Below are 11928 nucleotides of genomic sequence, written 5' to 3' on the forward strand. Positions count from 1 at the left end.
TATATTTATATATATATATATATATATTTATATATATATATATATATATATATATATAGGCGCAGGAGTGGCTGTGTAGTAAGTAGCTTGCTTACGAACCATATGGTTCTGGGTTCAGTCCCACTGCATGGCACCTTGGGCAAATGTCTTCTACTATAGCCTCGGGCTGACCAATGGATGATGAGAGAAAGAGAGACACAGTCTTCTTTCAGTTTCCATCTACCCAGTCCACTCACAAGGCTTTTGGCCTGCCTATGGCTATAGTGGAGACACTTGTCCAAAGTGACACACAGTGGAATTGAACCTGGAAACATGTGGTTGGAAAACAAACTTCTTACCAAGCAGCTTTGCCTGCAGGCACATACTCCCAAAAGCTAGACCTCATGAAAAGGGATAATGCAAAAGAATTCGTACATCTATTTTTCCATATTTCCATTAATGAAATTAACTTAAAACTATTTTGAATATTTATAGTTATTTACTATTACTGTTGAGAGCATCACCCACCCCCCCCAACCCGATAATTCCGAGTAAAGCTAAGCTCTAGAATTCAAAAACAATGGGCTATTTAAAGTGCTTTCAGATCACAGAGAACATTCTGTGTTTAAGTTAGAATCACTGAATTGGTATGTCACTAAACGTCAGCCACATTTTAAGTATTTTAAAATGTTAAACCTGGTGATGGTACTATTATAGATTATCTGGCAACGGTATAACCAGTAAATCAACTTTTCCAAGGTGATGTGACTAGCTGCGAGACACAATTATGTGAGAGAAGCTAAAAATAATCACTTTGCTCTGAAAATTGACTTTGGACTAATGTTTTCCCATCAAATGTTTTTTGAGTACTTTAATGGGCCTTTGAGACTATCAATTAAAAGTTATAGAATAATTAGAACTTGGCCAATAGCCACAACTCTATACTCTGCTTCGACTAGTTCCGTGTAGATCTTTGAACATGACACCCACATATCCTATTTTGAAACATTGTTGCTTAGTCACGTACATTTTTTTCCTTTTACTGGTATCAGTCATTGGACTGCAGCCATGCTGGAGCCTCAATTTCTCACGTCAATCACCCCATTTCATTTTAGCACTTACTTTATTGATCTCTGTTTATGCAACTGCTAAGCTTCAAAGCAAAGGAACACAACATAAACAACACAAGTTCTTCGATTGGTGCAAAGATAAGCGCTGGCATGCATAACAACAACTACAGGGTTCTATTATCCATCTGAAAATGTAGAAGCCACTTGCACAAGGAATTGTGTGTTGGGATTGGATTCAGAACTAAATGTTCGGATAGAGATGTTCTTAACCTCACAGCTATTAAGAACTGGTTGAATGGTTTACATTTGAGATATGGCTCTGTGGTTGAGAAGCTTGCATCCTAAGTTTGTGGTCTCAGGTTCAGTCCCACTGCGCAGCACCATGGGCAAATGTTTTCTGCTCTAGCTTCAATACAACCAAAGCTTTGTGAGTAGATTTCATAGAGGGAAACTGAAAGAAACCCGTCCTGTGTGTGTGTGATTGTGTCTCCTTATTATGACATATGATAGTTGTAAATGAATGGCATTTATTTCCAATATTCTGTGGAAACATGTCTAGCAATGGGGGAAATATTAGCTGGTTTGGAAACAGGGAAGAGTTGGTGACAACGTGGGCATCCAGCCATAGAAAATCTGCTTCAAGAAATTCCGTCTGACCCACACAAGTGTGAAATAAATGGACGTTAAACGACGATCACATGTACCTTTAAGAAAGGTAACATCAGCAACAATTTCAAATACACAGGAACCAGTTTCTGATTTATCAAATATTAAAAAAAAAAAAAAAAAGTTCCGTCTAAGTTGTAGAAGTATGGACACATGCTTAACGACGAATAAAAGGTTGCCGATGGGGTAAACAAGAAATGCAATTCATTGCATTCTTTGAAGACAACTTCCAGTGGATTAAGTAGTACAACTTGCTACTTTCTGCACCTGTACAAATCCCCAGAGGCATCGCATCTTGCAAGGTTTTTCTGTCTGTCATCTAAATTAGGTCTCTTTCAAAACAACATAAAGCAAACCTGACTACCAAATTGCAGGCTCGCTACACGTTGAAAATTTTATTTCTTTCTATATAAACGACGTGATTTCAATAAAAGTCAAATCACGCTTTAGCACACATTATGTAAAATCGGTTAAACCTATTTGAGCATTTCCTGGTTGTTAAGATAACATATTTGACGAAGCTCACTCCTTGAAATAAGTCGGCAACGTTTCCTGGTTTGACGTAAAAATCAATGTGACCTAGCAGTCACAGAAAACATCTGAACTTCCTTGCATTGCACAAAACCATGTTTTTGTTGCCTTTTAACTCTTTTATGATTCAGTGTTATTTTATTCCATGACTCAAACCGGAAGTTGAAGGTCGTTATCATCACAGCGAAAGCCTGAATCACTACAAACCGTACATTTTTCACATCATTATGGAAGAACTATTTCCAGAGTTGATAAATTAATGTTGTACTTCTCAATATATCAGCTATTGTAAATATATTAAAATTCGGTACTAGAAATTGCAAAATTCCTCAATAAGTATCCAACCTATACAAGTTTCATATCACAGGCTTCGGTTAATTACACAATTATAGCCGGTAGTTCACGTTGGCATAACCTCGAGTTGCAATTACAATTGGGTTTGTTTATTATTATTATTATTACTACACATGCAAATAAAGGAGTGTCCATTCTTTTTCTTTTTGCACGCTATATGCATTTAAAAGTACAGAAAACTTCTGTTTGCCTTATCTTCTGAAACACATATGGTCGATCATAGAGTTTCACTATCAACAAGCAACTTTTACGTATTTTCATTTTCAAAATGTTTCCCGTGTTTCTTTTCGTAGTCCGTCTCGTGGACCTTTTTTCATAAATTTCCTTTTTAAAACGTATTTCTGTGTAACTTTTCATAAGGTCGGTCTCGTGTAAATTCGAACACCTGCGATGCCACCACCTTTTTGGACGAAGGTGAAGAATACGCACACGCGGTGTTTAGGGTTGGGGTTACGCCGAAAACGGGTGGTGTCCGCTAATCCAATCAAGATACGTGGCAGCATTATTAAATGTTGCCAGTTCTTTTTGAACATAATCTTTTTAACACTTTCCAAGCTGTAATTGCTATTTTTTACAAATTGATTAAGCATTTGCATTGCCTAGGCTATGAAAGTATTAAAAAAAATACGTCAGTGATGTGATTAATAATAGATTTTATGGAAAACACGTACGGTAGTCTTTGATTGTATCTGGTAAAAATATCAATAGATTACAGAACCCGTAAAATGAAATTGTGTTTCTAGTGTTTGATATTAAAGGTTCACGTATAAAACTACTACTTTCGTTTTCACACCATCCTGATATTTCACGGAACATAGTGTATGCGTAAATTTTTTTAAGGGGCTTACCTAAAGATATCAGAATTATTTCACTATTTTCTTAAAATTTCGTTTACACTTACACCTTACAAATATGAAAACGCCCAAGACTATCCAAAATGAAAGTAAATTCAATAAAATATTAGCTATTACGTTTTAACTTGTAAAATACAGCAAAGCTAAAGCAATTCCTGTTTATTTCAATAGCAAATATGCACTATTAAACAGATTTAACAGTTCAGCTAAAATTTCAATACGATTTTTTGAAAACCAATAATAAATATTTAAAATTCGAGGATTTCAGGATTTAATGAATATAAATTTAGCTATTTATTTTGTATATTTAAAAAAAAAAAGAAAATTAATAAATTGTAATAATAATTAATTTATGATTGCATTCGGCCGAATAAATTACCAAACCAGATGAGTTTGTACAGCAATGTTTTGATCAACAAAACCACGTGGATAAAATAACCGGGAAATACAAAATACTTTTAAATATAAACACAAGGCACTTTAAACTACATTAAGTAAATAAAAAAATAAAAACAACCAACACCGTATGTCTTCATAAACTTTGGGTGACTCGAAAGTAAGTATAAAATAAATTTTAAAAATAATAGTTTAAATTAGAAAAAAATATTTATTTACAAATTTAAAACTAATTGTTTTAAAATTTAAGTCACTGTAGAAGATTCGACGAAAAAAAATTTTTAATTAAAATTATTTAATAAAGCTAAGTTAAATTTCTAAAACGAAATATTAAATTACAAAAAGGGTTCATTTGGGGTGATGTTTTAAATTAAGTTTCCGAAAACATTAAATTTAAAATTAGTAAAAAATGTCCCACGTGTAAAAGACAAGTAAATCCAAGGTCGAATGAAAGTCATCTGACTAGCCTGGCGCTTGGTAAATAATTAGACAGGCGACACCCGTGATAATATACGAGCTTAATTAATTGTAAAGAAGCTACCCCAGCCTAATTAAATAGATAAATACAATATATATAAGGAGCTGCCGTAACGTTGCACCTTACAAGCTAAAACGAAGTGGACATAGAAATGAAGTTTAATCTCTAGTGAGATGGAGCTAAATTAAATTCGTGTTTTTTTTTATATTTAAATACCTATTTAGAAATAAAGGGTCTTTTCCCTCCCCACCTGTAAGTATAATAAACATTGGACAGAAGGAAATAAAGCTCTGAGAAGATTGCACGTGTTAGAGAGAAAGCAGGTAAGCGAAATGGGTGGAAATGGTCGAAGCGACATATGTAAAGGGACAGCAAGAAAAAAGAAAAAAAAGTGAGAACAAGAAGCGGTGGAGAGAATACATTTAAAATACATGAATGAAACCTCCCCGAGAATCAAAGTGACCCGAGTGACTGAGGGTCGTGAAGAAGAAGCTAGTAAAGTAGTAGGTGTGGTAGTAAAGGCTGTTAATGGAATAAATGGTAGCAGTGGTAGTAGTATCAAAAAATATGGGTGAAATCCATAACTAAAAAAAAAACAAAACAAACCTCTTCTGTGGCCTTTTTATTATTTTTTTTTTAAATATTTCTCTGGTTCGGTGTTGTTGGGTTCACTGTAATCGTATTATTATTGTTATGATGATGATGATGATGACATTATTACATGGGAAACTGTGACGACTGCAGTAGTCAAAGACATCATGGCCGACAACTACCGACCGGAACAATGGCACACCACAGCAGCGAACACTAATTTTTTTTTTTTTCCATAAAACGATCCTCAAAAAGTGGATAAGGAAATTATTCCAAGATTATTTTCTTCAATTAAAATGTCAAAAACAAAAAATAATCGTAATTAATCCGAGCTTTTTTTAAAAATAAATAAATGTGTTATCAATAGATCATCCAAGGGAGGGGGAGGTAGAAGTATGAGTGAAGCGTCATACTTATTGGCTTGACTGAAGGAGGAGGAGGAGGAAGCCAACTCTCACTGCTGCTAGCCTAAGAGGGAGGAAGAAGCATGAGAGTAACGCAACGTTTTACCCCTCCCTTCCTACGCACGGTTTACTACTACCACTACCACGTCGTACAGCCACTCAACAAGCTTTTACATGGAGTAATAGGAACAGAGAGAGAGACAGACATATAGAGATAGAGAGAGGGTGGAAAACAGGAAGAGAGAGGGTAAGATAGAAAAAGAAAGATGGGCTCTGAATTTCAATGTTATAATACAATAGCCATTTTTTTCTCTACTTTTCACTGCACAATGGCGAATAAAATGTTAAGATTTTCACAATTTTTACCTGGAAATGGTCTAAAAGTGAGTCGATCAGCTAGATAGGGATGCTGGAAGTAATGTTGATTGAAAATTTCGGCTCAAGTTGGTGTATTTCTTTAGCAGCAAGTGTCGGTCGTAAGGCAGCGTCGTGTCGATGCAAGCTGAAATATGGCGGCCATCTTTAGAATGTATGTATGCGTATGGAGTGAGTGTGTGTGTGTGTATACGTATCAGAGTGTGTTTCAGTCGTCTTGTCTTTCAGGCGAGCAGTCCGACGATAATAGCCAAGGAATTGTGGGATAGAAGCTAGTATATTTGAACAGGGGAGCCCTCTGCCTAGCTTATGACTGTGACGTGGTATTTGCTTTCAGTCATGTAATAGTAATAATACATGCATGCACACACCTAGTGTAGAATGAAGATTTCATCACTTGGCTGTCTAGCACATACTATGAAAATAATTGCTGCTTGCCATCAATACTGGAGCAAGAAGCAACTCTTGTACATTCTCCATTAGACGCGGGCAAAATCCAACTTGTTGATTGATGCCAATGGCCAAGGAACCAAGCAGAAGCCTTTATCCAACATATTTTAAATGTACTTTTGGTCCCTTGAGGTTGTGTATCCAGAAAGTAGATGTAGATGAATGGGAAAACAAATACGATAAGACTCAATTTAATAAATCATTAAAGATATATTCTGAGTGTGCATTGCTTCAAGGAGACAAACTCATTGAAGACGAATCATGAAATGGTCCCCAATGAATAAATATATAATCTTCATCACTTCACAAGTCTGAAAATACCGAAAGTGCCATAATAATGGGATCAGTAAACCCATTTTGGATCAAAGGCACTGCAACCCAAGTACAACCAGTGGGTGGCTAGATAATTGCTGGTTTACCCTAAAGGTATGGACCCGGAAGTGAACATATGAACCACAGGTTTTAGACCATCTTCCTATAAACTGACATGAATATAATTTTAAACCATGTCCAGAACTGCTTAGGAATGTGTGTATACAGACACAAGTATAATGTCTGTAAAAAATAAATCACTAGGAATACATTAAAAGGAAATATTATTCGTATAATTAACAATTACTATGTATGTAGTGTAAACATACAAGTCATGGTGGCCCATCACAATTACTTGCGACTCTGAAGGTGGGGGCAAAACTGAAATTCATTTTAGAAGCCTAGATCCAATTTCTATACTTCGTATATTTCAGGAAAAGGAGAAAAAATTGAACACAAAATTGTGAATACTGAAATACAAAAGCATGTAATACAATAATAAAATGTAAAAAGAAACTAAAAGACAATATTCTTCAATTAAAATGTTTTTATTTATATAAAAAATAATAAACAAAACAAGTAACCACGTGGGTTAAGAGAATATCAACAAAATATGCAATACATCAACATGACATTAAAGACATACATATGTAAATTATATGTGTATTATATATGTATATCTATTATACATATATATATATACACACACATACTGAAGTGTGTATATATGCGTATATACAATGTAAGTATATATATTTATATATATATATATAGATATATACACACAACTAAACGTGATACGTACACGCGTGTATATATGTATGTGTATGTATATATATACATACACACACATACCTACACATATACACACCCGTCTTCCTTCACAGCAGAAACAGATCCCTATACAAAAGCAATTGGCACAAGCTATATACATACAGGAGCTAAATCAATGCAGAAAACAAGTGTATATACATTACAGGTGTCACAAGAAACCAATGTATATAACAAGGCTATATACAGTGTATAAAATTCTACACAATCACTCAAATCGATCAAAACCTATTAACGATGAACAGAAGCAATGTTTTAGTTCAACACAAGCACTACATACAGTTCCTAAGATATTGGCCTATATATACATATATATATACACTTGCATATATAAAATTACAATTACATCAGTACCTCACAACTCACAACCACTAGCTTTCATCATCATCATCGTCGTTTAACGTTTGTCTTCCATGCTGGCATGGGTAGGACGGTTTTGACAGATACTGGCCAGGCAGGAGCCTGCACCAGACTTGTTTTGGCATCGTTTTTACGATTGGATACAAGTATATACGCATATATATAAACAATTATTTCACGTTCTCTCGAAAGCTTGCAAATGATCACGCAACACATATCTAACTAGATATATATACACACACAAATATATATAAATATATATATACACACACACACAATGGTTTTTCCTCATTTTTTAATCTCAGCATTTACCTCAATATCACTATTTTTTACCAGTGATGTATACTGGTGTAAACGCTACATTTATAGTTTTAAATTACAAACTTTTGAAGAGCAACAAAGGTACACACATATATATATATATACACATACACACACATATATCCAAGTACATTAGCATTCACAAGCGAACACATATATGACTATATACACAAATACATCTAAACATATACATAAACTTGGAAGTTACGAGCACACCCAACTCAACAATCACACAGAGAAGCGTTTCGAACCCGGATTCCCTGGGACAGTTTCTGATACGCTAAGCGAATTCAGAACATTTCCTCACGGACGGGACGCCAGTCCTTGGCAAGGTTAACTCCCAGCTCCAAGCTAACCTCACAGATACTCTTTTTAAAGTGACCAAAATAGGATCCACAAGAAATAAAGAGTCCTGATCAAGGACAACGCAGTACTCAGGAATCGAACGCTCGATTCTACGATCGCGAGTTCAAAATTACAACCATTTAAACAACGAACATTCATTAAAATATTACAAATATATACTTATATATACCCAAATACCAACACACTCATACATATACATACATGTATAACAGTAGACTAATACAATAATTAACGAGCTAATTACCAATAAGATATAAACACACCCATTTAACCAAATATACATACGTATATACATATATACACCGATATACACAAATATCTTTAGAATGCATTTCAAGGTACAAAATCAACACACGATTATATATACATACATACGTAACTATACAAACATGCGCGATTCTTAAATAATAAACGTCTATTTACAATTAGAGAAAATACTGTAGTTATATAATTTCATGAGAACTATCAATAACAAGACATTTTTACGAATAACAAATGTAAAATGTGATGTTGTGGTGTTCATGCCTTTCCCACAAGCAGGATAAGGGATTCCTTAACAGATTTAGAACAGAGTTGATACTAATTTTGGACCCTTTTTCGCTTTAAATACAATATTTAGATTTTTAAGTGTGTTTTGGTGATTTATAATTATTTTTTATATAATTATATTTATGAAATCGATAAAAATAATTTTTTTCTAAGTAAAATTTAATTTTTCACTATGGAAAAATAGCAAAAATTATAGAAACGCTTACAACTAATTAAAAAAAAACCTCAAAAAATTAATTAGCAAACGGCTATATAATGAAGTATTTATGTGGATAATAAAGCAGTGATTAAAATTAGAAATCTTACGACGGAAGAAGTCAATGACAAATGAAGGTCATAGCGCCATATTTGTGATGTCTTCCTCCTTTCTGACGATGGTGAAGCTTGATCACTGCCAATTCTTCGTCTCTCTCAATGTTATATAATAAAATATAAAGTAGGGGCGAATAAATCGAAATAATTTTCTATCTGAAAACATAAATTATTTAAATCTTTAAACCGAAAATACCAAAGGCGACGAGGAATTTCGACTTATTCTAAAATATGCAAATTATGATTAAATTTCTGGAAATAAGTTTTAGTATAAAGCTTATTATTATTATTATAAATGTCGATGAGGTTTTATAAAACAAGACCCACATCGATCAGGTCTCATCGGACGTTTGAATCAGATATGTACGATTGTATATATGTATATACATACATGCATATATAGATGTGTGTGTGTGTGTGAGAGAGGAAAAAGTAAGAATATAATATGAAATAATGAAGATTATCGCCATTTTCTAAGCTGTTTCTTCATCAGTGAGATGTTAGCGAAGTGTTTATAAAATACATAGATAAATTAAGGAGTATTAAACATTGTGAACCTTTACGAGTGGATCTGTACAGATATACATACGTAATGTACCCGAAATTTCTTGACTGTCTCCTGTATGCAATTCCTTCTTCGTTTTATAAAAATTTGAAAAGCCAGACGAAAGTTCCACGCGTTTGCCTTCATACAACAAGTGATCGCGGATGTGTGTAAAATTCAACCGACAGCCACTTGTTCGTATAACAACTGCAATGGATAAATAAAAAAGGAAGAAGAAGAAGAGAGGCGATGTGTTTGTTCTTGGTTTGCCTCTTACCGCACTGTCCGTCGAAGAAAGCTGGTAAAGCGAGCAGCAGTTGATCGAATACATGTCCTCACAGCTCCGAGTTGCCGCCTGAAAAGAAGGAGATAGTTGCAAGTCTTGGATAGAAAACCAACAACGGGAGATAACTCTCTCACTCACGAACAATTGTTTTACAGCTTTAGTTTTTATTTTTCTATCAATAAATATCCCATCGATACTTCAGAATACATTTTAATGAAATTTATAAAAATTCCTTCACTTTGATTTTAAAATATTTCAATTTTTTCAAATTCGACAACATTTTCACCTCAAGCTATATGACGTCATGTTGTTGATGTGCCCTGTAACATGCATAATTCAATGGTCACAAGTTTTCAAGTAAAATCACAAAATAGTCAATTTGTTTCGTAAAACTTTGTTCATGGTTATAATGTTTGTAACTTATCATTGTAATTTTTATAGAAAATTATTAATTTTCGCTTCTATAACTGTCTGAATAAATGATATTTCTGCAGGACTGGTAACATGCATACAAAAAATTAACATGGAGGAAGGTTTGATGAAATTGAAATTTTTATTTATTTATTTGTTTTTATACATTGTACGCAATAATAGTAAATATACAGCAATAAAACCTTTAAAAATTTCAAATAATTTACCAAAATTCATTTAATCTATGCCGAACTCATTTCAAAAACGTATATCTTCAAATATTTGGAAATATGAGAATATATGCAGAAACAGGGTTTATTATGATGTCAAGACTGATTTATGAAAATGCTGGAGTTAAAAGCCTCAAAAATTATTTACTTTTCTTATATTTGTCTAATTTAATGTTATTTTAATGCGAGAAAATACCGAACAATATAGATGCGTGTGTGCAGATGTGTGAGTGCGTGTTCGTGAGGAAGTCAGTCATCTACAATCGAATACTTTATGTTATTAAAACGCCTTAAATATTAATACCAAGAAACAACCTCACTAAAATCTAATGAATAAATATGTGTGACACTTAATCATCAGTGTTTATAAACAAATAGTCTTAAAATATAAGAAATAATATGAACTTGCATCAAAGCTAATGGCGACCGATTGAAAGCCTACACGAAAGCAACCTGATATATTTTGTCACTTTCCTGCACTTCTCAGGAGCATTAGATCATGGAAACACTTTTATATCATGCGAAATGGTCACCTCTAAAATTAATTAACCAAACATACTATTAACTTCTTGAAGACGAAAGGGTGTTTGATTGAATTATCCCTAAATACACAAAATGTTATAAGCTGATATTATTTCATCAACATTTCTTAATAAAAATTTCTACGACTACAAAGAATTCAGCTTTTTTTAATTAATTCTAAACAAAGTATAAATTTCTAACGAAAGGGGATTATAAAAAAAACATCTTATAATACATCGTAAATGAAAGTAAACGAAATGCTTCATGGCGTATTATATAGTTTCAGTTTGAAAGCTGCAAATTCCATAATATATTATTTATATATTGACCTTTCGGCTATTTATGGTTATATATCTATATTTTATTTAACTCTAGTGATATACTTCGTCTGATTAGAAGAATAAACATTGAGAAACCAAGTATCTGAACCCAAGCTATTAACGACGAATAATTAGGACATTTAAATATGGTGTTTAAAAATTGTGATTAAAACAAACTTTCATTCCAGCGATGTATTATAATATTTTATTGTTTCATTCATTTATTAAAACAATCCTTATAAACTTCTAAAAGTTAGAATGTTTCATAACACTTAAATATTCCTACACATGTAATGCTATGAAAAAAAAAATAATTAGATCAAGTACTTGTTTATGTGTAGAAATAGCTGAGAGAAATTAACTGCGTATATATATTTTCAGTGTTCATGGCTGTGTGTATATATATATATATATAT

At 33.1% G+C, this 11928-nt stretch overlaps 1 protein-coding gene across 4 annotated transcripts in view; it reads right to left on the minus strand.

Annotated features, from left to right (window-relative positions):
- LOC106870781 (chromodomain-helicase-DNA-binding protein 1) overlaps nucleotides 1-6447 on the minus strand; it is a 62115-nt gene extending 55668 nt beyond the window's left edge. For 2 of the 4 annotated variants that reach the window (XM_052973346.1, XM_052973343.1), the window contains exon 1: nucleotides 5690-6447. The gene's annotated coding sequence lies outside the window, so the exon portion shown is untranslated. Of the gene's footprint in view, nucleotides 1-4934; nucleotides 5611-5689 lie in introns of those variants that run through there. The other 2 variants (XM_052973345.1, XM_052973344.1) reach the window with 2 other exon arrangements.
- Between the last annotated feature and the right edge of the window lie 5481 nt (nucleotides 6448-11928).

The sequence above is a fragment of the Octopus bimaculoides genome, chromosome 15 (genome assembly GCF_001194135.2).
Source record: "Octopus bimaculoides isolate UCB-OBI-ISO-001 chromosome 15, ASM119413v2, whole genome shotgun sequence".
Taxonomy (NCBI): Eukaryota; Metazoa; Mollusca; class Cephalopoda; order Octopoda; family Octopodidae; genus Octopus; species Octopus bimaculoides.